This window comes from Triturus cristatus, chromosome 4_2 (genome assembly GCF_964204655.1).
Source record: "Triturus cristatus chromosome 4_2, aTriCri1.1, whole genome shotgun sequence".
In the NCBI taxonomy this organism is placed as follows: domain Eukaryota; kingdom Metazoa; phylum Chordata; class Amphibia; order Caudata; family Salamandridae; genus Triturus; species Triturus cristatus.
Genome location: NC_140586.1, coordinates 955,882,175 through 955,909,084, shown reverse-complemented (window position 1 = coordinate 955,909,084; position 26,910 = coordinate 955,882,175). Strand labels below are relative to the sequence as shown.

The 26,910-nt window shown below is 48.8% G+C and overlaps 1 protein-coding gene across 6 annotated transcripts in view; it reads left to right on the top strand.

The window, feature by feature from the left end:
* The window catches only part of LOC146839091 (uncharacterized), a 192,569-nt gene that overhangs the window by 65,791 nt on the left and 99,868 nt on the right, over positions 1–26,910 (top strand). For 2 of the 6 annotated variants that reach the window (XM_085603096.1, XM_085603095.1), the window contains exon 1: positions 4,222–4,377. The exons of 2 other annotated variants lie outside the window; for them this stretch is intronic. The gene's annotated coding sequence lies outside the window, so the exon portion shown is untranslated. Of the gene's footprint in view, positions 1–4,221; positions 4,378–11,019; positions 11,153–26,910 lie in introns of those variants that run through there. 2 more of the 6 variants (XM_085603101.1, XM_085603097.1) reach the window with 1 other exon arrangement.

The window sequence follows — 26,910 nt, the reverse complement described above, 5'->3', positions numbered from 1 at the left end:
TAGACGTTGAAGAGGGTGGGGCTGAGCGATGACCCCTGTGGAACGCCGCAGATGACTTCAGTGGCCGCTGACCGGAATGGGGGGAGGCGGACTCTCTGGCTTCTTCCGGCGAGGAATGAGGTGATCCACTCAAGGGCCTTCTCCTGGATTCCGGCGTTGTTCAGGCGTTGTACCAGGGTGCGGTGGCAGACAGTGTCGAATGCTGCGGAGAGGTCCAGGAGGATGAGGGCCGCTGTTTCCCCGTTGTTTAGTAGGGATCTGATGTCGTCTGTGGCTGCGATGAGGGCGGTCTCCGTGCTGTGGTTGGCTCGGAAGCCGGACTGCGAGTGGTCGAGGGAGCCGTTGGTCTCAAGGAAGGCAGCTAGCTGTCTGTTGACTGTCATCTCGATGACTTTGGCAGGAAACGGGAGGAGCGAGATGGGGCGGAAGTTCTTGAGGTCGGTGGGGTCAGCTGTAGGTTTCTTCAGCAGGGCGCTGATCTCGGCGTGTTTCCAGCAATCCGGGAAGGTGGCGGTGTTGTAGGAGGCGTTGATGATGTCGCGGAGGTGGGGTGCGATGATGTAGTCGGCCGAGTTGAAGATGTGGTGTGGACAGGGGTCCGTGGGGGATCCAGAGTGGATGGTGTTCATCGTGCGTGTTGTGTCTTCGGTGCTGACCGGGGTCCAGGTGCGGAGGGTGGCGGTGGGGGGGCGTCGGTTCGGTGGTGGGGGTCGTGGTAGGAGGGCCGAAGCTGTTGTGTATGTTGGCGATCTTGTCGTGGAAGAAGGCGGCGAGAGAGTCGCAGAGGTCTTGCGAGGGAGTGATGTTGTTGTTTCCGGCGTCGGGGTTGGAGAGCTCTTTGACGATGGTGAAGAGTTCTTTGCTGTTGTGGGTGTTGTTGTCCAATCGTTCCTTGAAGGCTGTCTTCTTTGTGGCGCGGATCAGTTGGGGGTGTTTGCGGGTGGCATGCTTGAGGGCAGTCATGTTGTCTGTGGTCTGGTTGGTGCGCCAGGTATTCTCCAGGGAGCGGCAGTTCTTCTTGGAGGTGATGAGTTCGTCGGTGAACCAGGGGGTTTTCTTGCTGCTGCGTCTGCTGGGGGGGTTCTTCAGTGGTGCAAGGGCGTCAGCGCAGTTGGTGATCCACTGAGTGAGGTTGTTGGCGGCTTCGTTGGGGTCCATTGAGCTGGTGGGGGGGTTCTGGCTGAGGAAGGTGGTGAGTTGGTCGTTTGTGATCTTGTTCCAGTTCCTTCGAGGGGCTTGTTGCGGGTGGTGGTGGGTCGTCGTTTTTCTGAAGCTGAAGTGGACGCAGCTGTGGTCGGTCCACTGGAGTTTGGTGGCGTGGCTGAAGGCGACGTGCTTGCTGGATGAGAAGACTGGGTCAAGCGTGTGGCCGGTGTAGTGGGTGGGGGTGGTTACCAGTTGCTTGAGTCCGAGGTTGGCAAGGTTGTCCAGCAGGGCGACGGTGTTGCGGTCCTTGTTGTTCTCCAGGTGGAAGTTGAGATCCCCTAGGAGGATGTAGTCGGTGGAGTTGATGGCGTGTGGGCTGACGAAATCTGTGATGACTTCGCTGAATTGTGTGCGTGGTCCCGGTGGTCTGTAGACGAGGGTGCCTCTGAACGTGGTCTTGGGGTCGGGGTGTATCTGGAAGTGGAGGTGTTCGGCGGAGGTGAGGGTGTCATCTGAGTTGGTCGTGATGCGGATGGTGTTCTTGTGGGCGATGGCGATGCCTCCATCCGTCTGGTTGACGCGGTCCCTCCTGGTGATCTTGTATCCGTCCGGGATGGCTATGGCGATGTCGGGCGCTGAGGAGGCGTTCGTCCAGGTTTCCGTCAGGAAGGCGATGTCTGGTGATGTCGAGTCGAGGAGGTTCCAGAGTTCGACGGCGTGTCGGTGGATGGAGCGGGTGTTGAGCAGGATGCACTTCAGATGGTTGTTGCTGGGGCTCGGTTTGGCTGGTGCGGTGCAGGCTCGGAGGCAGGAGAATCGGCAGTCAAGGCAGGAGAAGGGTCCGTGGGTGCGTCTCGGGGTGGCGTGGTGGCAGGCGTTGTTTTGTCCGGCGTTGAGAGCGAGAAGGGTTGTGGCGTCGTAGGTGAGTCGGGTGCACCGGCGGCGACGCGGACCAGGGGGTCTGGTGCTGGGCGCGGTCCAGGCGCGGACGGGCTTACCTTTGGCGCACCTTCGGCGCTCCCGCTGCGCGCGTCCGCTGCGCGGTCGCTCCGGGGGCGTCATAAGTAAGGAGCCGGGAGGGAGGGTCAGCTGGGTGGCGGGAGCGGGCGGCGAATGGGATTGGAGGGGGGCGGGGCCGCAGGGAGGCAGCGGCGGGAAAAACTCTGCAGGCAGCGGCGGGAAAACTCGGCGATGCAGGAATCAGGAAGCTGGAGCGGGAGAGTGGAGTGATCTGGCCTGGAAGAGGCAGCGGTCACACTGCAGCAGTCCCCTGGGTCCCCTTAAGTAAGGAGCCGGGAGGAAGGGTCAGCTGGGTGGCGGGAGTGGGGCGGCGAATGGGATTGGAGGGGGGCAGGCCGCAGGGAGGCAGCGGCGGGAAAACTCGGCGATGCAGGAATCAGGAAGCTGGAGCGGGAGAGTGGAGTGATCTGGCCTGGAAGAGGCAGCTTCCCCCCAATCCCCTGGAGCTCCCCCCCCCCCATATCTCCTGGAGCTCCCCGCTCCCCATCCCCTGGAGCTCCCTCCAACCCAAAGCTCCCTCCAACTCAAGCCCTGGAACTCCCTCCCCCAACCCCTGGAGCTCTCGCCCAACCCCTGGAACTCTCGCCCAACCCCTGGAGCTCCCTCCAAACCCATCCCCTGGAACTCCCTCCCATCCCCTGGAGCTTCCCCCCCCCCCCAAACCCCTGTAGCTCCCTCCCATCCCCTGGAGCTTCCCCCAACCCCTAGAGCCCCCCCCCCCACACCTCTGGAGCTCCCCCAACCCCTGGACCTCCCTCCAAACCCCAGGAGCTCCCCCTCAACCCCTGGAGCTCCCTCTCAACCCCTGGAGCTCCCTCTCAAGCCCTGGAGCTCCCCCCCCCAACCCCTGGAGCTCCCCCCAACCCCTGGAGCTCCCCCAACCCCTGGAACTCCCTCCCAACCCCTGGAGCTCCCCCCAACCCCTGGAGCTCCCCCAACCCCTGGAACTCCCTCCCATCCCCTGGAGATTCCCCCCCCCAAACCCCTGTAGCTCCCTCCCATCCCCTGGAGCTTCCCCCAACCCCTAGAGCCCCCCCCCCCACACCTCTGGAGCTCCCCCAACCCCTGGACCTCCCTCCAAACCCCAGGAGCTCCCCCTCAACCCCTGGAGCTCCCTCTCAACCCCTGGAGCTCCCTCTCAAGCCCTGGAGCTCCCCCCCAACCCCTGGAGCCCCAACCCCTGGAGCTCCCCCCAACCCCTGGAACTCCCTCTCAACCCATGGAGCTTCCCCCCCCCCCCCCCCACCTGGAGCTTCCCCCAATCCATGGCGCTCCCTCAAACGACTGGAGCTCCCCCACCCCACCCCTGGAGCTCCAACCACCCCACCCCTGGAGCTCCAACCCCTCCCTCCAACCACCCTTCTCCACTACAGTGAATCACAGGACCTTCAAAAAGTAACTAAAGACGCTAATGCTCAAGAAACATGTTGGTTAAACTTAGTCTCCTCTGTCGGCTGCTTTGGATCCTGGATCAGTGTTTGAGAGAAGCATTTACTGTTCTTGTTACAGAACGAGTGTGTGTACGCATGGCTCTGTGCTGCCTTGTACAGCACTCTAATGCCCCAGGGCCACGTGTGCGCTGCAATAAACAGCAAATAAAAAAGAAAAAGCAGAGCGCATCCATAGTAGAGGTAAACTCTGACGGCCGTGGTCTAGAGGGGGTGCTGCACTGCTTCATACACGCTTCCCTTCCATGTGAGAAGCATTGACACCAGTGGGGGCCCCTCGGGGGGGGGGGGGGCACACCTTCGGCACGCGCAGTTCTACCACAGTAGGAACTTAGAAGTCATTTCCAGTACTCCATATTCGAGGGATGGGTGAATCGCGTTCCTGGGCATGCGCAGACAATCGGTAAGTGCGCATGCTCAGCACAATAGAAAGCAGGGATTGGGCATGCGCAGTTTAATGGGATCGTGCTAACAAGGGCTGTATCTGCTAGGCATGCGCAGTCTGGCTGGATCTCGCAAATATTGACTGTATCTGTGTCTTTGGTTGCGGGCATGCGCAGTCTACCCTGGGCTCGCCTTATAGTTATGGGCAGTGTGTCGCGTTTCACTGTCTGAGCGTGCGCAGTAAATAGATGTGTTTGTTGGTTTTCGAAGCTCTTCTCTCGGGATCTGCTCAGGATCCGGCCTTGATCCCCGATCCCTGCGAGATATCACCTGAGAAGAGGCGCCCAGCCTCGCTGTAGACGAGCCGGATTCAGCGGAGGTGAGGCCTCAGTGGGGCCGGGGATGGCCTCCATAACACTTACCGAGTGTTCAACCTGCTGCGCCATCTCCAGACGTCCCTCCCTATCCCTCCTGTCCAACCCCCTCCCTCTCTCTCCTGGTTCCTTCAGGTCCCTTCACCCAGCCCAGTGCAGCCTAAGCATTATATCCACGCAGACCCATGTCCTGAGTCTGAATTACACACCCTCTCTCTCCTTGACCCCTCCCTTCCCCCTCTCTTCTTGCCACCTCCCCTCCCTCTTCTTGCCCCCTCTCCTCTTGCCCCCTCCCCTCACCCCCTCCCCCCTTGCCCCCTCCCCCCTCTCTCCTTGCCCCCTCCCCCTCTCTCTCCTTGCCCCCTCTCTCTCCTAGTCCCCCCCTCACCCAGCCCTGTGCAGTCTAAGCATTATATCCACGCAAACCCATGTCCTGAGTCTGCATTACACACCCTCCTCCCTCTTCTTGTCCCCTCCCCTCCCTCTTCTTGTCCCCTCCCCTCCCTCTTCTTGTCCCCTCCCCTCCCTCTTCTTGTCCCCTCCCCTCCCTCTTCTTGTCCCCTCCCTCTTCTTGTCCCCTCCCTCTCCTTGCCCCCTCCCCCTCTCTCTCCTTGCCCCCTCCTGCCCCCCCCCTCACCCAGCCCTGTGCAGTCTACGCATTATATCCACGCAGACCCATGTCCTGAGTCTGCATTACACACCCTCCTCTCTCTACTTGACCCCACCCCTCCCTCTTCTTGTCCCCTTGCCTCCCTCTTCTTGTCCCCTCCCCTCCCTTTTCTTGTCCCCTCCCCTCCATTTTCTTGTCCCCTCCCTCTTCTTGTCCCCTCCCCCCTCCCTCTTCTTGTCCCCTCCCCTCCCCCCCTCCCTCTTCTTGTCCCCTCCCCCCCTCCCTCTTCTTGCCCCCCTCCTCTCTCTTCTTGCCCCCTCCTCTCTCTTCTTGCCTCCTCCCCCTTCTTGCCCCTCCTCTCTCTTCTTGCCCCAACCCTCTTTCTCCTGCTCCTCTCCTCCTGCTCCCCTCCTCTCTCTCTCTCCTTGCCCCCTCCCCCCTCTCTCTCTCCTTGCCCTCTCCCCCCTCTCTCTCTCCTTGCCCCCTCTTTCTCCTGCCCCCTCCCCATCTTTCTCCTGCTCCCCTCTCTCCTGCCCCCTGCCCTCTCTCCTGCTCTGCCCCTCCCCTCTCTCTCCTGCTCCTCCTCTCTCTCTCCTTGCCCCCTCCTCTTCCCTCTCTCTCCTTGCCCCCTCCTCTCTCTCCTGCCCCCCTCCTCTCCCCCACACCTCATCCCTCTGTCTCCTGCCCCCCTCCATTCTCCCTTCTTGCCAACCCCTTCCTAGGGTGACCAGGTGTACTGAATTTAGTTAGCAGGTGTTGTAAGTAAGCAATTTAAATTAACAGATATGCTGGTTTTAGAAATTATATTTTATTTATTGTCTTAGTGCTTCTTCTGTGTTCCTAGGTTGATGAGAGCGGTCATTCCGGGCAGCTCCTTTGATGTAAAATTCTAGTCCTTCTATTTTTGCAAAATGTCCTGGTTTTTGGTTCTCAAGGATCTGGCCACCCTACCCCTCCCTCCCTCTCCCCTGGTTCCTCCAGGCCCCCTCCCCCAGCCCTGTGCAGCCTATGCATTAGATCCGCGCAGACCCTAGTCCTGAGTGTCTCTCTCTCTCTCTCTCTCTCTTTCTTTCTCTCTCTTTCTTTCTTTCTCTCTCTTTCTTTCTCTCTCTTTCTTTCTCTCTCTTTCTTTCTCTCTCTTTCTTTCTCTCTCTTTCTTTCTCTCTCTTTCTTTCTTTCTCTCTCTTTCTTTCTTTCTCTCTCTTTCTTTCTCTCTTTCTCTCTCTCTCTCTCTCTTTCTTTCTCTTTCTCTCTCTCTTTCTCCCTCTCTTTCTCCCTCTCGCATGCCTGCCCCCACCCCATTCTCTCTCTCCTGCACCTCCCGCTCGGTGCAGGCTGAGCTTCAGATCCACAGCCTCTATCCTGGGTCTGCAGTACTCTGCCCCCCCCCATTCCCCTCTCTCTCCTGCCCGCCCCTAGCTTGGGGCAGGCTGAGCTTCAGATCCGCAGACCCCTGTCATGGATCTGCAGTACTTCACCCCCCTTTTCCCTCTCTCTCCTGGACCCCACCCCCTCTCTCTCCTGCCTGCCGCCCACCCCCTCTCTACTGCCCACCCCCTCTCTCTCCAGCCCGCCGCCCACCACCCCCATCTTTCATCCCCCCCCCCACACACAGCTCGGTGCAAGCTGAGCTTCAGATCCACAGACCCCTGTCCTGGGTCTGTAGTACTCCACCCCCCCATTCCCTTCTCTCGCTCTCCTGGGCCCCCACCCCTATCTTTCCAGTCTGCCACCCCACCCCCCAGCCCAGCTCGGTGCCGGCTGAACTAGTGGCTAGAAACACGCAAATTAAATTTTGCAGTTTGTTTTGCCATCAGCTAAAAAGAGGACTCGGCTCATATGTGCAATTAGTTTTTTTCGAGTTATTTGTTTGTTTTAAACCCGTTTACCCATCGTATGTCTTTATCTAAAAGGGTTTGTGTATTTTGAAACTTATTTGTATCGTTAAAAAATGCTATGCCTAATGAAGATCATGTATCGCTATTGTTGCATGGAGACCACCTTTTGGGTGTCACCCCAAGCTTTTAATTTTTTTGGTACTCAGCTGCTGGTAATCTAAAACTGGGACTGTAAGAAATTGGGTAAACAACCCCCACCCCCTCTCCTCCTCCCCAAACTAGTCCTCAGGGAGCATTAGAAGGCCAGGGTCGTTGGCCCTGAATCCTGGGAGTTAGTTTGTGACAAAGTCCTTAGCCCACCTTGCAGGGCATCTGGTGGCTCCAGATGTCTGGGTTTTCTCCTTTTTTTCATGACTCATCCCAGGTTCATTGTGATGCAGTATTTTATTTTAAAAGTTTTATATAGCGCTAGCTTGACCCGTAGGTATCAGAGCGCTTTACATACATACTGAAAAGAAAAACAGACGGAAATTGCATTACATAGTAGGCAGGCAGTAAGGAAGCAGAACCAGGGATAAAAAAAATATACAGCATGGAAGATAAGGTGGTTAACACAGTCCGGTCACCGTCTATCCTTGAATGTCAAGAGAGAGGAGTAAACTGGGCTATTGAAGTCTAGGTTAGTTGACATTGGTCGGGAAAGTATTTGTTAAGGAGATGGATTTTCAGGTCCCTTTTGAAATAGGAGAAGGAGGGGTTGCATCTGAGGACTCTAGGGAGAGCGTTCCACATCCTGGGAGCGTTGCCAGAGAACGATCGGTATTGTGTGCTTTTCTTTTTCAGTTTTGGAGGAATTTGAATGAGTGAGTTGGAGCGTCTCAGCATTCTGGATTGACCTGCTCTTACCAGTTTGTTGGTCGGGTAGTTAGGGGCTAGAGAGTGAAGGGTCTTGTGTGTGATACAGGCCAGTTTGTAAATACACCTCCCTTCCATGGGAAGCCAGTTGAGAGCTGGAGTGATGTGTTCAAATCTTTGTACTCCAGATACGAGTTGAGCGGCACTGCCCTTAGAGGGGCTAGGTGAGCTTTTGGAGTCCCTGTTAGGATGGCGTTCCCGTAGTCGATTTTTAGAGAGAACTAGGGATTGGACTACTGTCTTGAGGTCATCATGGGAAGAAAAGGTTTCAATTTATTGAGGTGTTTTAGAGAGAAAAGTGCACTTTTTGCAGAGTTTTGGATGTGGGCCTTGTGGTAAATAAAATATCACGCTCTCAGACTTTTAAATATTAACAATAGGATCATGCATAAAGCAAGAGGCTGAGTCTGTGGTATCAGATTCATAAAGGGCTTTATTCCAATAACTCGAGTCAAAGGGAGAATATCTCCATCACCAAAAAGGATCTGGACGGGGCTGAAAAGTATTCTCAATATTCTCAAAACATTATTCACAGAGTACAGTATATATACATTTCTCAATTGTACGTAAGCAAGAGAGCAAGAGAGAATGAGATAAGAGCATGTGGGCGTGTAAGTAGGCGTGAAGGTGGGCGTCCATGTGGGCGTCCACTTGATGATAAGGGGTAAATTGTCATGTGTGGGTGGATACCTGGAGATGATTTCGCAATGTCAGCAGAAATACTTGGCAGAGATGCGCGCTCAGCAGCATGACGTGTAATTGACGTGCAACTAGGGGGTGAAGGGGACTTGACATTTAGCTCTACATGTGGAGACAAAAGTCTGGGGTTATGTCAACCTAATCCCAAATCATATCTAATATCCTATGTTTAAAGAACTATGTTATCCACAAGGGAAGGGCTCTCGGACAGAATCTATTCTATACTGACTGTGTGTGTGTGTACAAGCGTCTAAGTGTCTACACTGAATGCGAGGGGATGGGAATATTCCATGATGACAGGGCTATGAATTACTTGCATGAGGGCAGAGAAACCGGGCCTTTTGCTTGGTAACTGGAGGAATGTTTACTTAAGCTACTAGGCAGGAATGCATCGGCTGAGGGGGAAGCAGATAATTCGAAGGTGAAATACAGCTCTTGGCAGAGAATAGGCTGATGTCAGGCTTCGTGGGCCGCGCAGAGAATGAGACAAAGTTCATGGTCACAGATGCAAGCTCAAGCTGAAGCTGTCAGAGGCAGAGAGCAGGGAAAGGCTTTGAGGACAGAATCGGGCCTACTTGCCTGAACTGTAAAAATGGAGTAACTTAGCCATATAAAGTCGGTGGCCTTTCATACTTAGGAATCGAATATCCAGCCCATTCATGGCGGATCTGACAGAGGACATGTTAACGGTGGACGCACATGTGTTTGCGTCTTCGAAACTGGAACTGGAGGAAACATACATGTACTTGTAACATGCATATAGAACCATATAGAACCGTTGGGGTCCAAGATAGGGGACATAACTGATCAGGGAAATCCACATTTCCACATTCCCTCCTTGTCCCCTACTTGCCCGTCAAGAAACATCAATCTTCATTAATCCATCGATTTGCTCATGGAGCATCATTTCTTCTTCTTTCTTCTTCCGGGATCTTGAGCGAAAACCTTGATGTGGAATACACGATGTGGCACACAGACCACAAATCGCTGGTCCACATTGCAGGCATAGACAGCAACTGAATAGTATGAGAAGGCCAATACCTAGGAAGGATAGGACCCTCCATCCAAAGGTAGATAATACACTCCAAAACCAACCGGACCAAGTCCAGGTGCCTGGATTCTGGTGTATCTGGCTTACAATCTTATGAAGGCGAGTTATGGCTTTATATACAGATGGCGAATTTTCTGGTATGAAAAATGCAATGGCTTGATCCGATGACCCTACAAGCTCCGCCCCTATCGGCCAGGATAACGTCAAGGACAAGACTATTTTGAAGCACAACAATCCGCATAGCAGACTGCTCTTCTGTTAAATTGCCTAAGGCGGAAATAGTTTCGTTCACTACTGCTTCAAGGGTTCTGGTTAATCTACGTATCAGCTTACTATTGGTAACTGTACCTATATAGGGAAAGAAACCTTTATTGAAATCTGTGTATTTTTCCCATGCTGTTTCAGCGTAATTGACAATTGGGAGATCTCTCTGCTGTCTATTATGTACTAAATGAGTATTTCTATGAGAATCAGGAGGAGCTAGGAAAACAGGTGATAGGAGGAATGCTATGTAACAGGTACCATCCCAATCTAGAGGTAAGCGTATATATGCGGTCTGGCCACATATAAAGTAGGAATGACGAGAAGCTCTAAATGTAGACTTGCCTTGATCACTGAATTTTATTACAGTGGTGCATTTACTATGGCCCATGTGTATGGAGCCATTCTTTCTTATACATAATTCCTCTTTTACTGGGAATACGGACATGGCGGGCAAGATTGGTGTAGCTTCAGATTCAACGTTCAGGATCATGAGGTTAAGTGTAAAATTACCTAATCCATATACTTCATTTCTTAGATCAGTTCCTGTTCTTTTGGGAAGTCCCTCCTTGTTAGGGTAGCAGACTTTAAGCAAAAACTAAATTCAGGTTTCCCCATACCCAGTTGTCTTGATAAACTGCGGAATTCGAATCTAGGGAATTAATCAAACTAAACCATGCTCCACAGGAGCCATTGTGTGTGAACGGATAGAGAAAAAGGGGCAAAACTCCCTTATAGTTCTGATAGGGGGGGAGTCGGCCACAGACCCAGCAGTCTGTAGCATTGCTAGTCTGATGTGAATGGTGCAGCATCTGAATAAAGGTATTGTTGCGTAAGGCAAGTCGATATGATAGCTCATAGGATGGCAGATCACTAAATGTGTGCTTTATGGTATCATTAGTGGAGGAGTGTAAAAGTGAGGCAATAGGAGGAAAAATAGCATGTAGTATTAAGCTGATACATATTATCGTGATGCTCTTAAGATATTGAAAAATTACAGTCACTATACATCTATTTGCTTCTTATCTAACTCTCTTATTTCTGCTTTATGTTATTGTCCAAGATCTTATGCGAGCCAGAATACATGTTCAACCGCTTCACCACCTAGTGGACTTAATTGATCAAACGGGTTCTGACTTTTTGAATCAAGGTTTAGCTTTGTGGAAACTTCTGGGCATTCTCCTCTAGAAAATGTTGTTCAAAATCCAAGTTCAAAGTTTTTTTTCCTTTGTAAAAGAGTGGTGAAGGTGCACTTTGACTTTAACGGCCGTCCCCGTGGTCCAGAGCACTGACTTCGGCGCCTGTCATCCAGGAGCGATGGAGTATTCTTTGACCTGGGTGTTGTCAGGGAAGGCGGCAGCAACCTGCGAACAACAAGAGAGTAGTGCAGACATCAAGGAAGCCAGGTAATCTGTCAGCATGTTACTGTCAACATAAGTAATCTTTTAGGCATTGTAGTGCCCACATATTTTGGTGGTCTACCAAAGACCACTTCATAGGGAGATAAGCCTGTTCTAGAATGAGCTACCATTCGCATGTAAAAGAGGGCAACCGGCAGGGCTACCATCCAGTCTATACCTTTGTCTGCGCAAATTTTTAATGTCTGATTATGTCTTTCTACAAGGCCTGCTGCTTCAGGATGTCGCACACAATGGAATTTCCAGGTATACCCTAACAGAAGGGACACCTGCTTCATTAGTACCAGGACATATTTGTAACCTCTACATCTGTTTATTTGGATATAATCCATTTGGAGCACTTCAAAAGGGTGGTCAGGTGGATGGAATCCACCTTGTTCCATCGGAATGCCTTTACCTGCATTGAATTGGCAACAGATCATACATGTTCTGACCTTTTGTTTCGCTGCTGCACGCAGGTGCTTGTTGAACCATATATTCTGTAAGCTATCTATCATTGCTTTCTCTCCTAAGTGTGCAGGACTATGTGCGGTATTTATAATCACTTGTACCATGGTATCAGGAAGAAACCATGTGGATTTGCCCTTTGTCATCCAACCTTGATCAGTCAGTACCCCTCCTTGTTCCGATCATTTCTTTAATTCGTCTACAGTAGCATGTGTCTGAATGTCTTGTACATCCCTGGAAGGATCCCTAACTGTCATGGCTTTGGACAGTGATAGTATCTGTGATTTTGTCATGTCTAGTGGGGTCTGAGCTGTCTGTTTAGCAGTTCGGTCTGCCAGATCATTGCCTTGGGAAATGGTATCTGTGGCTCTAGTATGTGCTTTACATTTTAGGATAGCTATGGCTGTTGGTAAATGTATTGCTTCCAGTAGGGCTTGAATAAGGGGGCCATGCTGTATCTTGGCCCCATGAGAGGTCAAGAAACCTCTTTCTCTCCACAAAATCGGTGTAAATGTTTACTCTCAGGTACTTAGCTCTTATGCACGCTTGTGTCAGGGCGATGAGCTCTGCTGCTTGTGCTGACAATATGTCTATTCTTTTAGTCTCTATTATTACAGTATCAGCAGTCACTGCATATGCTGCCACTAATTCTCCCGCCCCTGTCCTCATGCATGAGCCGTCAACATATAGTGTTAGGTCGGGGTCTGGGAGTGCAACATCTGTCAAGTCTTGTCTTGGTTTAGTCACGGTATGTATTACTTCAACACAGTTGTGTGGTGAAACGCTTTCTGTACTGGAGGGCAAAAGGGTAGCGGGATTCAGTATGTTGCATCGTCTGATCTCTATGTGTGGTTGAAATAACGTCAGCTCATAATCTGTCAGTCTAGCTACAGTCAGGTGTTGTGTTTGTGTCCGGTTCAAGAGAACCTCTACTGCGTGTGGTACTTGTACTGTCAGAGGGTGGCCCAGCACTATCGAGTCACTTTGTCTTATGGCTAAGGCCGTTGCTGCAACTGATTTTAGGCACGCAGGCAAAGCCTGTGCTACTGGGTCTAATGTACTAGAAAAATAAGCACAGGGCTCGTGTTTTCCTGCATGATCTTGTGTTAGGACAGATAGTGCTGTTCCATCCCGCTCTGTCACAAAAAACATAAACGATTTGTTGTAATCAGGGTTTGCTAAAACTGGTGCTTGACATAAAGCTCTCTTTAATTCTTCAAATGCCACAGTGTGTTCTTGAGGACTTTAGTCTTTTTGTGTCTTGGGCTGTGAAAAAACCAGAAATCAATTGAATACGTTCCGGTGCCCACAACTAATTCCCCTGAAAGATCACAATAAAACATGAGAAAAAGGGGAAAACACCATACCTATTTCCTTGGCTTAATTTCTAAGGGGGCTAATTTCTAAGGGGCTTAATTTCTTAAGGGGCTAGCGGGAAGCGAACCTCCTCAGGGGCCAGCAGAAAGCCAATATTCTCCTCCTTCCCCCCCTTTTTGACAGGAGGAAATCTGAAACAGATTTCACTGCTGTCAAACACTATCAAACCCTGTGTCTTGTCAATACTATTAATCCCTGTGTGTAGCTACTGGGCGTAAGCAAAATTATAGGAGATACACAGCGTATGTGAAACGGCGAGAAATCCTTCAAATTAATGTACAAACCTCATTGTGTTAGCTCATAAGCTAGCCAACTGACATCTCATATGCAAATGTCCCTATTACATGAACCTACACCAACCTGAAGTCAATATTAATGCTAGGAGGCCCTAATAGGAATGCTAAATTACCTAAATATTCGGAAAACCAAGTTTAAGAACAGTTGTTAATGTTGATAATTAATAATTTATCTGCTAAAGAAATCAGTCAATGTGCAATAATTTCCACCTATACAATAAATAGCCTAATTCAAAAACAAGTCAACTTTTGGGGCCACCACTCACAAGAATGAGCTTACTAAAGCAAACTTTAAAAAGGAAATCCTGTCAGATATTTTCTCATTACCCTAAATACCGGGCCTCATATGTCCCTCTGTGGTGGCAGTCCTTATTTAAAACAGGCCTTTCAAGAGTTAAAATGCGAGTGCACAGATCATAATTGTTCCTTAATGTCCAATCTGGAAACATATGACCGAGGCTGCCTGTCTATAAGAGAAAGGCAGTTATGTGAAAAATATTTTAGTCTTGCATAGCCTTTTTCTTTTGTTTCATTCATCTCCAACACCAATTAGACATACACTGATAACGTGTTGTCTGCTATTTTGACAGCATGATAAAGGTAATATCATGTCTGTGAAATTTAGTAATTGTGCCAAGCCATCAGTATACCGGGCACAGAAAGCATAGATAATTACACTAACATATATAAATGAGCAGCGATGCGTAATTACAGTACCTACAGCTCAGATGCGAACATTCTGGCCTGCTTAATTTGTCAGGCTTATAATCAATAACTTATTTACCTGCCCTATACAACCCCATCTGGCAGTGGGTCATCCCAATGATGACCGCGTCAAGTCTGACACACAGGATCAGCAACAATAATCAAAAAATGACGAACACACGAACCTGTCTCTTTTTTTTTTTTTTTTTTTTTTTTTTTTTTTTTTATAAAAATGTGCTATGCTTCTTTGTACACAATGTACCCTCATGTCCTAGTCGAAGATGCATCTCACATCTTTCCTCACAGACCCGTAACCACTGGATCATTTATCCAATGCAACTGGTGGCAGCTTGTGGCCACAATTCAAAAATGTCTGAATTTGAAAATCGTTTTTATATAGGCACATAGCCCTTAAAATTCCAAACAAGAGCAACATTTTACTTTCTGACCAGAAGCAATATAACAATTGCTAAAAAATAAAACAAATCTTCTCCATAGACATTTCCTCGGGGCACTTGTTTTGCACAGAATAGAACAAGGGAATCTTTCTCGACTTACATTTCTCAGCTGCCCTGTCTTATCAGAGAAGTTAAAAATAGCCCCTCAGCGCGGCCTGAGCCTGGGCTGCCAGCCATCTTTTGTTTGTTTTTCCTACTCCTGGCCCCAAGGCTCTCCAGCTGCAGGCATTACACAGATGCGATGTCAGAGAAGCCTTCTAAGCAGTGCCCTGTTCTGCTCCTCTCATCGGCCCCCACCTACACTGGCTACAAGGTCAGAATCTGTCTCCGATTTCTGTATCACATTCTGCTCTACACGGCCCCCACCTTCTCCTCACTCTGAAGCTGTCAAAGACAAAAAGACTACTCAATTCCATAAAAACTGCAATAATTCGCTCAATTGAAAAATTATTTTTACATACAATTTGCACTCAGGGGGTCATAATCTTACCGACTTGACCCTGCACATTGGCTCACTGGACCATCAAGAACACAAACCTGTATTCATGAAAAATTTGCAAATCCGAAATACCCACAATTCTTTTTCCAAGCTAAACTTGTCACTAATTATTTTCGTTAACACTTTGTACATTAGGGGTGTCATCAAATCACAGGAGTTGCTCCTTCTCTAGCTGCACCCCTCTCAATTTCCTATTGACAATGTAGTCAAATGTTGGACCATGTAAACACCAGCTATGCGCTGTTCATTTGGTGGGGGGCTCAAGAACCTTTGGGCTACTATGTAATTAATATATGTATTATAACTGGTCTTTTTACTGGGGCCACTCTTGCTAGGTCCTCTGAAAGGACGGGATAAATACCAGCAACGTCAGTATTTCTTTTTCTGTCAGCCTGCGCTCATTTTACCAGCTCAAATTCCTCCTGTAACATCTCATCCTTGGCTTTTCCAGACTCCAGTCCACTCCTCTCTGCTTCGTGAAACACTTACTCTGACCTTCTATGTGACGCCTTGCGCCAAAAACTCAATGGCATCCTTCCAAGCTGGTCTACATTTTCTCTTTCATAAGAGTGTTTCGTTGTCCATCTACTTGTTCTGCTTTTACTCAGATACCTTCCTCAACTAACACGTTTTCTCGGGCTTTGTCTGAATCCTCCATACTTTTCTCTTCTTTTCTGAGCGCTTACTCTGTGCGTCTATGCTATTCTTTACGCCATAATTCAACAGCGTCTTTCTGTGACTGTCTAGCTTTCCTCTTCCACAACTCTTCTTCGACTTTCATGATACATTCGGCATCCCAGGTCCCAGCTACGGGCCATCTCTGACTTTCTGGTAACTCTTTGGTGTAGTCCACCCATAGATCAAGGAATAATATGGCGTCTAAGCCATGCTTGTGAAAAATAAAATGTCCTGTAGTGTCCCTAGGAGGAATAGGAACTGCTTCTTCAAGCACCCCTTTTCTGGTAGTAATCTGTCTTAACTTCGAGAAGAGCGGCATATTGACAACTGATCTGATACTTACTCTTGAACTCACTTAATACGAAAAAAACACAATAATGAACAGTGAACAATGAACAATCATTCATACCACAATATTTGAACACTTTAAACATTAAACATTAAACATTTTAACAACGACCGACAATGATGACAGTCTGCCTAACTAATCACCACGCTGAATTCTTGACAATAACTGAATACTTCGGAATACTTGATATACTGCTAAACAGTACATATACACTGCTAAACAGTGCAGACCGGATTTGTGTACCCAAATCCGTCTTGACCGGCACAACCTATGTGCGCGTCAACACGCCTCCCCGGCGATGGTACTCACCGAGTAGCTCCTTGAAACGGAAGGCCTCAGAGAATGGACTGGACTCGACGACTGCGGACATCGGACCCTCTGGACATCGGGACTTTGAAAACCTGGTGGGCCTCTGTATACCTCAGACGCAGCTCTCTCGCAGGTGGGCTCTGGGTAGACAATCTGCGTTCCTCACCGCCTCGTATGGATGCCTTGTCGCAGTCTGTCCCCTTCGGTGGCCTGAGGGAGTTGGCGGGAAAAACCCGCGACGTGCACGCTTGAAGTCCATCACGGCTATGGAAGGGGGCAAAACAGGACCTTCATCTCCGGCGTGTGGGGAAAGAGATTAAACTGTTCGGGCGCCATTCTGTGGTAAATAAAATATCACGCTCTCAGACTTTTAAATATTAACAATAGGATCATGCATAAAGCAAGAGGCTGAGTCTGTGGTATCAGATTCATAAAGGGCTTTATTCCAATAACTCGAGTCAAAGGGAGAATATCTCTATCACCAAAAAGGATCTGGACGGGGCTGAAAAGTATTCTCAATATTCTCAAAACATTATTCACAGAGTACAGTATATATACATTTCTCAATTGTACGTAAGCAAGAGAGCAAGAGAGAATGAGATAAGAGCATGTGGGCGTGTAAGTAGGCGTGAAGGTGGGCGTCCATGTGGGCGTCCACTTGATGATAAGGGGTAAATTGTCATGTGTGGGTGGATACCTGGAGATGATTTCGCAATGTCAGCAGAAATACTTGGCAGAGATGCGCGCTCAGCAGCATGACGTGTAATTGACGTGCAACTAGGGGGTGAAGGGGACTTGACATTTAGCTCTACATGTGGAGACAAAAGTCTGGGGTTATGTCAACCTAATCCCAAATCATATCTAATATCCTATGTTTAAAGAACTATGTTATCCACAAGGGAAGGGCTCTCGGACAGAATCTATTCTATACTGACTGTGTGTGTGTGTACAAGCGTCTAAGTGTCTACACTGAATGCGAGGGGATGGGAATATTCCATGATGACAGGGCTATGAATTACTTGCATGAGGGCAGAGAAACCGGGCCTTTTGCTTGGTAACTGGAGGAATGTTTACTTAAGCTACTAGGCAGGAATGCATCGGCTGAGGGGGAAGCAGATAATTCGAAGGTGAAATACAGCTCTTGGCAGAGAATAGGCTGATGTCAGGCTTCGTGGGCCGCGCAGAGAATGAGACAAAGTTCATGGTCACAGATGCAAGCTCAAGCTGAAGCTGTCAGAGGCAGAGAGCAGGGAAAGGCTTTGAGGACAGAATCGGGCCTACTTGCCTGAACTGTAAAAATGGAGTAACTTAGCCATATAAAGTCGGTGGCCTTTCATACTTAGGAATCGAATATCCAGCCCATTCATGGCGGATCTGACAGAGGACATGTTAACGGTGGACGCACATGTGTTTGCGTCTTCGAAACTGGAACTGGAGGAAACATACATGTACTTGTAACATGCATATAGAACCATATAGAACCGTTGGGGTCCAAGATAGGGGACATAACTGATCAGGGAAATCCACATTTCCACAGCCTCCATAGATAAGTTCTTTTCAAGGGTGCTGCCTAGAGACTTAACTGAGTCGGATAGGACGATGGGGCAGTTTAGGACGACCAGATTCTTGAGCCACTCTTGGATTGGACGATGGTTGCTTTTTGGAGAGAATAGGATTAGTTCTGTTTTATCTGGGTTGAGCTTTAAGTGGTTAGCGTTGAACCAAGTTTGGATCTCGGTTAGAGTGGCATTGAGGTGTTGGATGTCGCTGGGAGATTTTGAAACAGATTTGGGTGTCATCAGCGTAAAGGTGGTAATTCACTCCAGCTTTTTTCAAGATGATTGTGAGGGGCTCCATGAAAAGATTGAAGAGGGCCGGGGGGAGGATCGAACCTTGCGGGACCCCAAGTGTGACTTTTGTTGGCTTTGAGAGACAGGAGTTGATTTTAATTTGTTGCGAGCGGTGTTGAAGGAAAGAGGTGAACCATTTTAGTACTGTGCCATTGATGCCGGAGCGCTTCGACAAGGTCTCCAGGAGCGCTGGATTATTTACTGTGTCGAATGCCGCCGATAGGTCAATAAGGATGAGTAGGCAGGCATCACCTTCATCTAAAGCGTTATGAATATCGTCAGAGACGTTGAGCATAGCTGTTTCTGTGCTACAGCCTTTCCTGAATCCTGATTAAAAGGTGTCGCGGAGGTTGAACTCATCAATGTGTTTGTTGAGTTGGTGGAGAATGCATTTCTCCAATGTTTTTGCAAGGAATGGGAGGTTGGAGATAGGTCTGAGGTTGTTGATCATTAGGGTCTGCGCCTGGTTTTTAGGTCTCGCCTAGCTATTGCGATAGCAATCGCTATGCGAGACTTTAGTAAGGGGCATTTAAAAGTGCTCCCAAAAGCGGATTGCATGGCGAGCACGCGCACAATCGCGTGCATCGTGCCTCCATGCAATCCGTTTGGCATCGTACTTCAAAGGGTCCGCTCCCCCGCCAAGCGCACGCACAAATTTTCTTTTACTTTACAGCAGTCTATTGCCTCCTGTCACACGCTTCCTCCTTTCTCAGTTACAATCAGATAAGTAAGTTTTACAAACTTTGGTACATATTCAGTTACAATCAGATAAGTAAGTTTTACAAACTTTTTACCCCCATCCTTTCCACACAAATCCTTTAGAAACTTCCAGTGTATGTGTGAGTGAGGGCAGTGACTCTGAGTCACAGCTACCATCTGGCCCCAAATCATAGCGTGCTTTTGCCAGCCCGAGGTCATGTAGCCAGGATCTCTCTCCATCCTGACGATAGTAACCGGAAAATTAGAAGTCAAAGTTTTCATCACCCGCTCTCCCCCTCTTTTTTTTCCTGCCTCCACCGTTCTTTTTTTTTCTTTGCAGCAGTCTATTGCCTCCTGTCACACGCGTCCTCCTCTTCACCTGCTTTCCTTCTCCCACGCTTTCCTTCCCCCCTTCTTTCGTCTATCCTGCTCTTTCCCCTAGCTGCCGCTTCTCTTCTCTCCCACTCTTAACCTTCCCCCCCCCCCCCTTTCCAGGGGCTTAATTTTTAGAGGTGTCTGACGGAACACTTATTATTAACAAGCATTGGCATAGCCAATAGGTCTCGCATTTGGGACCTTTAAGAGTTTAGCCATGCAATAGTTGATGTTGTTGCACCAAGGATATTGTGCTGCATAGCTAAATACTTATAAGGTCCCCAAAGCGAGACCTATTGGCTATGCCAATGCTTGGTTCCATAGCCAGGCCCTCTGGAAATATGCGGAAGGGGAGGGACAAATTAGGCGGCAGGTTGGGCTAAATTATGTAGCAAGAAAAGGCAGATTATGTGGTGTAATGCAACACCTTTTGTGATAGCGTTACTTTGTCAGTTTTAGGTCGAGCCTAGCGTCCGTCTACATTTCATTTGCATGTAGTTTAATGGATTGTGGCCTTTTTGCTCCACCTGAAATGTAAAACAAATGTAATTTTTACACAAACCTCACAATATTGAAATGCAAACCACATAACCAGTGTAAACAAGCAATGCATTTGCAATGCAATAGGTCTCGCATTAACGCAAGTTTGAGCTATTGGCATTCTAAATGACAATGCCTTTTATTTATATTTTAAAAACCAAAACATAAATAAAACGCATTGACATTTACAATGCCAATAGCTCCAACTCTTGTAAATGCGAGACCTATTACATTGCAAATGCTTGTTTGAGAATGGGTGTGATTTGTCCAAGTTGAAGGGAATCTGGGACACAGCCTGATGTGAGAGAGGCGTTGATGATTTTTGTCCAGAAAGGGGAAATGGTGTGGTTAAGTTCTTTTATGATTGTGGATGGGATGGGGTCCATAGTGTGGGAGGAAGGTTTTAGGTTAGAAATTATACTGAAAACCTAATTTTACGACATTAGCTCAAAGTGGGACCAATGCGCATTGTTTTTTAGCTGGAGGCAGGTCTGGTTGTCCTTGTTAAGAACTCTTTCTGAATGATCAGAGGTGCAGGTTAAGAGGGAAGGAGGGTTAGAGGTTTGGATGAAGGATTGATCAATTTTTGAGACTTTATTAGTGAAGAAGGTGGCTTTGATTTCTTGAGGGAGTGCAGTTAGTTTAGCTTTCGACAATATTGAAGAGTTTTCTCGGTCTGTTTTTCACCAGATCTAGTTGGCTGCGGAAGAAAGGCGCCTTTTCACAGAAAATGTGTTTTTTGTATGCTTGCCGAGCAGATCTAAGTTGCGCTAGGTGTAAGGTTGAGAGGTTTAGTCTCCAAGACCTTTCCGTTTGTCTGAGTTGACGCCTTTCCTCATTCAGATTCACGTTAAACCAGGGTTTAGATTTGGTTCGCGTCAATTGTTTGAGTTTGAGAGGAGCTACTTGGTCTAGAACCTCTGTCATTTTTTAGTTAAAGTGTGTAGTGAGGTCATCGGCCGTCAGTGAGGGTTGGAGTTGAAGATGGGCATGAATCCTGGATTCAAGTTCGGGTAAAGGGATTGCTTTGATATTTCTGGTCCAGTGTTTAGGTTTGTTATCACGAATAGGTTGGTGGAAGACAAGTGCATCAATCTTGAACAGAATGAGGTGGTGGTCAGACCAGTCAATGGGAGAAATCGCTCTCAGAGACCAGATCATTGTTGGTAATGATCGCATCCAGTGTTGCACCTTTGATGTGAGATGGTTTATTGCAGAGTTGTTTGAGGTTATATATTTCAAGTAGGCAGTGGTCTTCTGGGTCGTTCCATTGTATATAGAGGTCACCCAGGAACACGTCTTTAGTGTCTGTCATGGAGAACCGTGATATTAGGTCTGTTAGTTCTTCGGGGAAAAGGGCACGCTCTCCAGGAGGATGGTAGATGGTGGGAAATTTGATGGGTGAGGTGCCCTTGGCAGTGAGTTCGACACCCAGGTATTCAAATGATGGGTATTCTGCAGGTTTAAGTTTGGTAATCTGTATTCCTGCCTTGTGGATGATGGCTAGTCCTCCCCCCGTTTTGATCGGTCTGTCTTGTCTGAGGATGGTGTACCCTGGAGGGGTGAGAATGTCAAGAATGGGGGTGGACTGGATATTGAGCCGGGATTCAGTGAGGAAAGCAATGTCAATTTCTTCAGCGAGAAGAGCTTCAGCAATGTCTGTGGCGTGTTGTACTGCTGATCTGCAGTTGAGGAGCATGCAAGAGAGAGGGCGGGGAGCCTCGATGATGGGGGTAGTAAGGTGGATAGAGGAGTATTGAGCAGGAGGTCTAGGCGAGTGGACATTTTTAGGGATTCTGTTAGTGCCGATAATAACAGGGATGGGGAAAGGGGTTGACTTCTGGCTCAAAGCAAGGTAAGAGTCGTTGATCTCATCAGGTTTCGGTATCGAAATGGGTTGGCGATCCCGGTTGGGTAGAAGTGCCTGACTCGCTGACGGACTGGAGGGACGAGGGGTGCACTGTGGGGCCAAGGGAGCGGTATTGAGGGGGGTGGGAGGAAACCTACCCGGGGAGAGGGAGCACGGCGGCTTGGTCCTGTTGAGAAGATCTTGTTGTAAAAAAAGGAAATCAGCAGCAAGGGAGTTAATTTTCAGCTCCATTCTGTTCAGTTGCTGTGCTATTGAGCTGAAAATGTTTAAGGTTTCAGGCAGGGTCCGAGAATGGCTTGGGTCTTTGGAGGGAGAGTGAACATGGGTCGGGGATTGAACGGAATCAGTGGGATTAGGAGAGGGGAGAGGTTGGACGCGGGGAGCCGGGTTAGTAATGCTGCCATTCAAGGAGTTCCAAGGAGGAGTAGAGGGTCTACTGTCCAAGTGAGGAGGAGAGAAATTCTAGGTAAGAAGTCAGAGTTCCGGGGAATGTCAATGAGATTAGCGGTGGAGGCAGGTTGTGTATGTGGGTGTGTGAGGGCGGAGGTGGAGCGTGTAGTGATAATATGGGGGAACGAGTTTATGGGATTGGTGACGACGTTGGACATGGGGATGACACGGGGTTGTCAGTGAGGTAATCGGTGGAGACTGGTTGTGTCTGTGGATGTGGGACATCGGAGGGGGGGTGTACAGTGGTAGGAGGGGGGAGATTGACCACTGGATGGGAGATGACGTTGGACATGGGGGAAGTAAGGGTCGGGGGGAAAAATGGGTCTGTGTTGGAGGAAGAGGTAGTTTGTGAGGGAGGGTTCAGATTATCAGGGGTCGAGCGGAGAGTGCCTGTGGGGATTTCGGTCGTGGGAGGGCAGAGGTTAGAGTCCGAGCGGTAATTATGAGATGCACATTTTCCTCTCCATCCCTTCCTTCTCAGGAGTCAATCAGTGTTAATTGCTCCTTGTGTGTGGGGAGGCCGTTTGTTACCTCAGCTGGGAAGCAGAGTAATTAACTTGACTCAGTTGAGGGGGGTGGGAGGAAGGCCTAGAATCAGATTGAGTGAGCCTGAGGATTAGAACAATTCCTAGGGTAATATGTGGATGCATGCTTTTGGTAACTGCAATTTCAAACTTGTTGTGCATGTTTTATCCCAGCTTGACATCTTGCTGGTGTGTGTGTGTGTGTGGTCCTAAGCTGAGTGAAACATGTTTAGGCAGATTTCACCTGTATGGTTAATAATACAGCTAAAGCAATACAGATTTTTCAGTAAACCATACTGACTTATATATGAATGCCCATTAATATAATAAGGCACACCCCAGGTCATCACCAATCCTTGCAAAGTCCCATGCTGTGCCAGGACACCTGTGTGCATTTTCTGGCCTGCACACCACATTAGTCTCACACTTGCAGCCTGCATCCATGCGCAAGTGAATGTGCTCCTGTGTTCACATGTAACCAGGAAGGATGTCGAATTTGTAACCCCTGACGCCAAGACCTCTAGATTTTATTTACTGGCAAGAAGTTTTAATGTCTATTTTGTCCGAAGGACAGCTAGACTTGAAATTACTGTTCCTGAAAACAGAGTAGTTTCATCTTGGACTCACAGCTACTCTCGTATTCAGAAACCAGTTCCATCACATTTCTATATGTGTGATGGTCTGCGATTGGTTAAAAGATCATGCCTGTACACAGTACTGCGACTGGCTTGGAGGATCCTGATTTCCCCCCCCCCCCCACCCCCAGGTAAACCTATGCTTCCTATTGGTGATTCAAGCCCGGCGGTGGGCCTCGTTGCACATTCAGGGCTATTGTTTGTTGCGAGGCGTCACTGCAGAAAAGGCAGCCAGCCTCTTGTGACTTTGGAATGTCAAGAGTTGCACACTATGGAGCATGACAACACAGCTCCCTTCAGCAAGCTTCCAGCTCTGCCAGGTCCAAGGGTGGGAATGGGCCACCCGGCCGCCTGGCTGAGGTCTTTCCTTCTGCGCCCCTTTTTGTAAACTTTTTGCTTCTCTCTCACTGCTGCACCCTGGACCTTGCAGACTCCTCTTAAGTCTGCCCATCAGCCCCTTCTCCAGGGCGCCTTCATTTATGTGGGTCTCTCATGCCTGACCAGAGGCCAGGATGAAGCTCTTTGCTCCCACCCCTTCTCCAGTCCCTTTCGGGCCTGGTGCTTGCATGCGGTCTGTACAAAAATGTGTACAAAAGCTATGAGAAAATGACTGCTTTTACTTTAATTGTCAGTTCACCATCACCTCTGAACGAGAAGGAAGACGGAATGCAGCTTTGCACATTCTCCCCGTGCGGTTTATTGGGATGAATTTGCTACAGAAACCAGACCTACACCCCCTCTCTTTCTGTTACAGATGCCCACAAGCCTTTTGTTTAACTCACCCAAAGGGTTTATAAATGTTCTGTGCAGTGCAGAGCATGCCTTGTGGAAGTGTAGACGGGGTGATTCCTTGCAGAGCTGAGGGGGCATGAGGAATCAGTGGGGACAATATCTGCTCTCGTCCCCAACAAGGAATGGTGTCTCTTAAGGTCTCAGTGGGAACACCGTTTCCGTCCTGTTTCACCTGATAATGTAGTGCTGTTAATCAACAATCAAATCTCATGCTGTATCTCTCCATTCATTTAACATTGTGCTTAATGCAAGGGGTCCGCTTTTATGTAATGAACATTTGCCCAAAAATGAAGGGCGGATTAGAATTTTCGTGTCACTGTTTGACAAGTACTGATTTAGTCCCTAGCCATGGTCTCCACAAAAGCCTGGTGAATTGTGTTCAACACTAGAACAACCTCTAGAGAGGTGACCTCAAGTAAACTGGTAAAGGTGACCAGTTACAGGAGCACACTGTGCTGCATGCATACGTATTCATGCAGCGTACAGAAAAATGTTGCTCAAAAATACAAATGGTGGACTGGCCAGAGTTGCAGAGGGCCTGTCGAAGGTCTGAAGAAGCCTCCTTTCCTTGTTGGTATGAAAGGTTAGAGTGATACCTCCCTGGAGCAGCTCGTGCAGGCAAGAGAGGTGAGAGGGGAATTTGACAGACAATGAGGGGAAATTAAATAATTAATTTTCTGTCGAGTTCTCACCTCGCCGCTCGTCCTGAACGAGCCGCTCCTGCTTGTGTTCCCTCCCACCGGTAGGGCTGGGCTGTGAAAGGCCTTCGGACACCATCCCTCTTGGCCTCTGAGTCTACCCTTTGCAGTGGATTCACCATCTCTCTACCCAGTGCTTCAAATAAAGTAGAGCAGCTGAGCCTTGCAATGTAACCCCCCTTCAATGGGAGCACAGAGCACAGGCTTCACCTGTTGCAGGCGATGCTGCAACTCTTTCCTATTTGAAAGAGATCTCTTGTAGAGGTAGAGCCAATGCTGCAAATAAAGTAGAGCAGCTGAGCCTTGCAATGTAACCCCCTTCAATGGGAGCACAGAGCACAGGCTTCACCTGTTGCAGGCGATGCTGCAACTCTTTCCTATTTGAAAGAGATCTCGTGTAAAGGTAGAGCCAATGCTGCAAATAAAGTAGAGCAGCTGAGCCTTGCAATGTAACCCCCTTCAATGGGAGCACAGAGCACAGGCTTCACCTGTTGCAGGCGATGCTGCAACTCTTTCCTATTTGAAAGAGATCTCGTGTAAAGGTAGAGCCAATGCTGCAAATAAAGTAGAGCAGCTGAGCCTTGCAATGTAACCCCCTTTCAATGGGAGCACCGAGCACAGGCTTCACCTGTTGCAGGCGATGCTGCAACTCTTTCCTATTTGAAAGAGATCTCTTGTAGAGGTAGAGCCAATGCTGCAAATAAAGTAGAGCAGCTAAGCCTTGCAATGTAACCCCCTTCAATGGGAGCACCGAGCACAGGCTTCACCTGTTGCAGGCGATGCTGCAACTCTTTCCTATTTGAAAGAGATCTCTTGTAGAGGTAGAGCCAATGCTGCAAATAAAGTAGAGCAGCTGAGCCTTGCAATGTAACCCCCTTCAATGGGAGCACCGAGCACAGGCTTCACCTGTTGCAGGTGATGCTGCAACTCTTTCCTATTTGAAAGAGATCTCTTGTAGAGGTAGAGCCAATGCTGCAAATAAAGTAGAGCAGCTGAGCCTTGCAATGTAACCCCCTTCAATGGGAGCACCGAGCACAGGCTTCACCTGTTGCAGGCGATGCTGCAACTCTTTCCTATTTGAAAGAGATCTCTTGTAGAGGTAGAGCCAATGCTGCAAATAAAGTAGAGCAGCTAAGCCTTGCAATGTAACCCCCTTTCAATGGGAGCACCGAGCACAGGCTTCACCTGTTGCAGGCGATGCTGCAACTCTTTCCTATTTGAAAGAGATCTCTTGTAGAGGTAGAGCCAATGCTGCAAATAAAGTAGAGCAGCTAAGCCTTGCAATGTAACCCCCTTCAATGGGAGCACCAAGCACAGGCTTCACCTGTTGCGGGCAATGCTGCAACTCTTTCCTATTTGAAAGAGATCTTTTGTAGAGATAGAGCCCAATGGGAGCACCGAGCACAGGCTTCACCTGTTGGGGGCGATGCTGCAACTCTTTCCTATTTGAAAGAGATCTCTTGTAGAGGTAGAGCCAATGCTGCAAATAAAGTAGAGCAGCTGAGCCTTGCAATGTAACCCCCTTCAATGGGAGCACCGAGCACAGGCTTCACCTGTTGGGGGCGATGCTGCAACTCTTTCCTATTTGAAAGAGATCTCTTGTAGAGGTAGAGCCAATGCTGCAAACCTCTCTGGAGAATCACTGAGTAGAGGAGCAGGCAAAGAACAAAGCGAGGATGCGTTTATGTAAAGGGCTTTACGGCGGCTGTTACATTTGTTCAGGAAATACGAAGGTACCAACTCTGCCTAACGCCCCTCTCCACCTCCAATGCTTTACTTTTTTTAAATTTTTTTGAGCCTAACCCTCATCTTTTCCTTGCCTCCAGCTCCCAGTGTAACTCCTCTACCATCCCACATTCAGTCACTGCTTACTTTGTAACCCTACAACCCCCACTGGCTCTTTACGTAATGCTCCCACCTCACCTCACCCCCCAAACGATCCTAGGCTCTGTGTAACCCCTCAGCCATCCATTTCAGTCTCTCAGTGCAAGTCCTCTTCCGTCTGTGGGTCCCATCTAAGCCCGCTCCTTTTTCTGATCGTCTCCAATTATTTTCGTCTTTGGCATTCTTATTCTTTATTATTCTTTATTATGCCGTTCCGTGGTCGTGTGAGGGCATGCTCGAATCATGTAAGGCAGTGGGAGAAAAAGATAATGACTTGCTTTTACTCTCCCCGTTTTCAGTGTGCAGGTTCC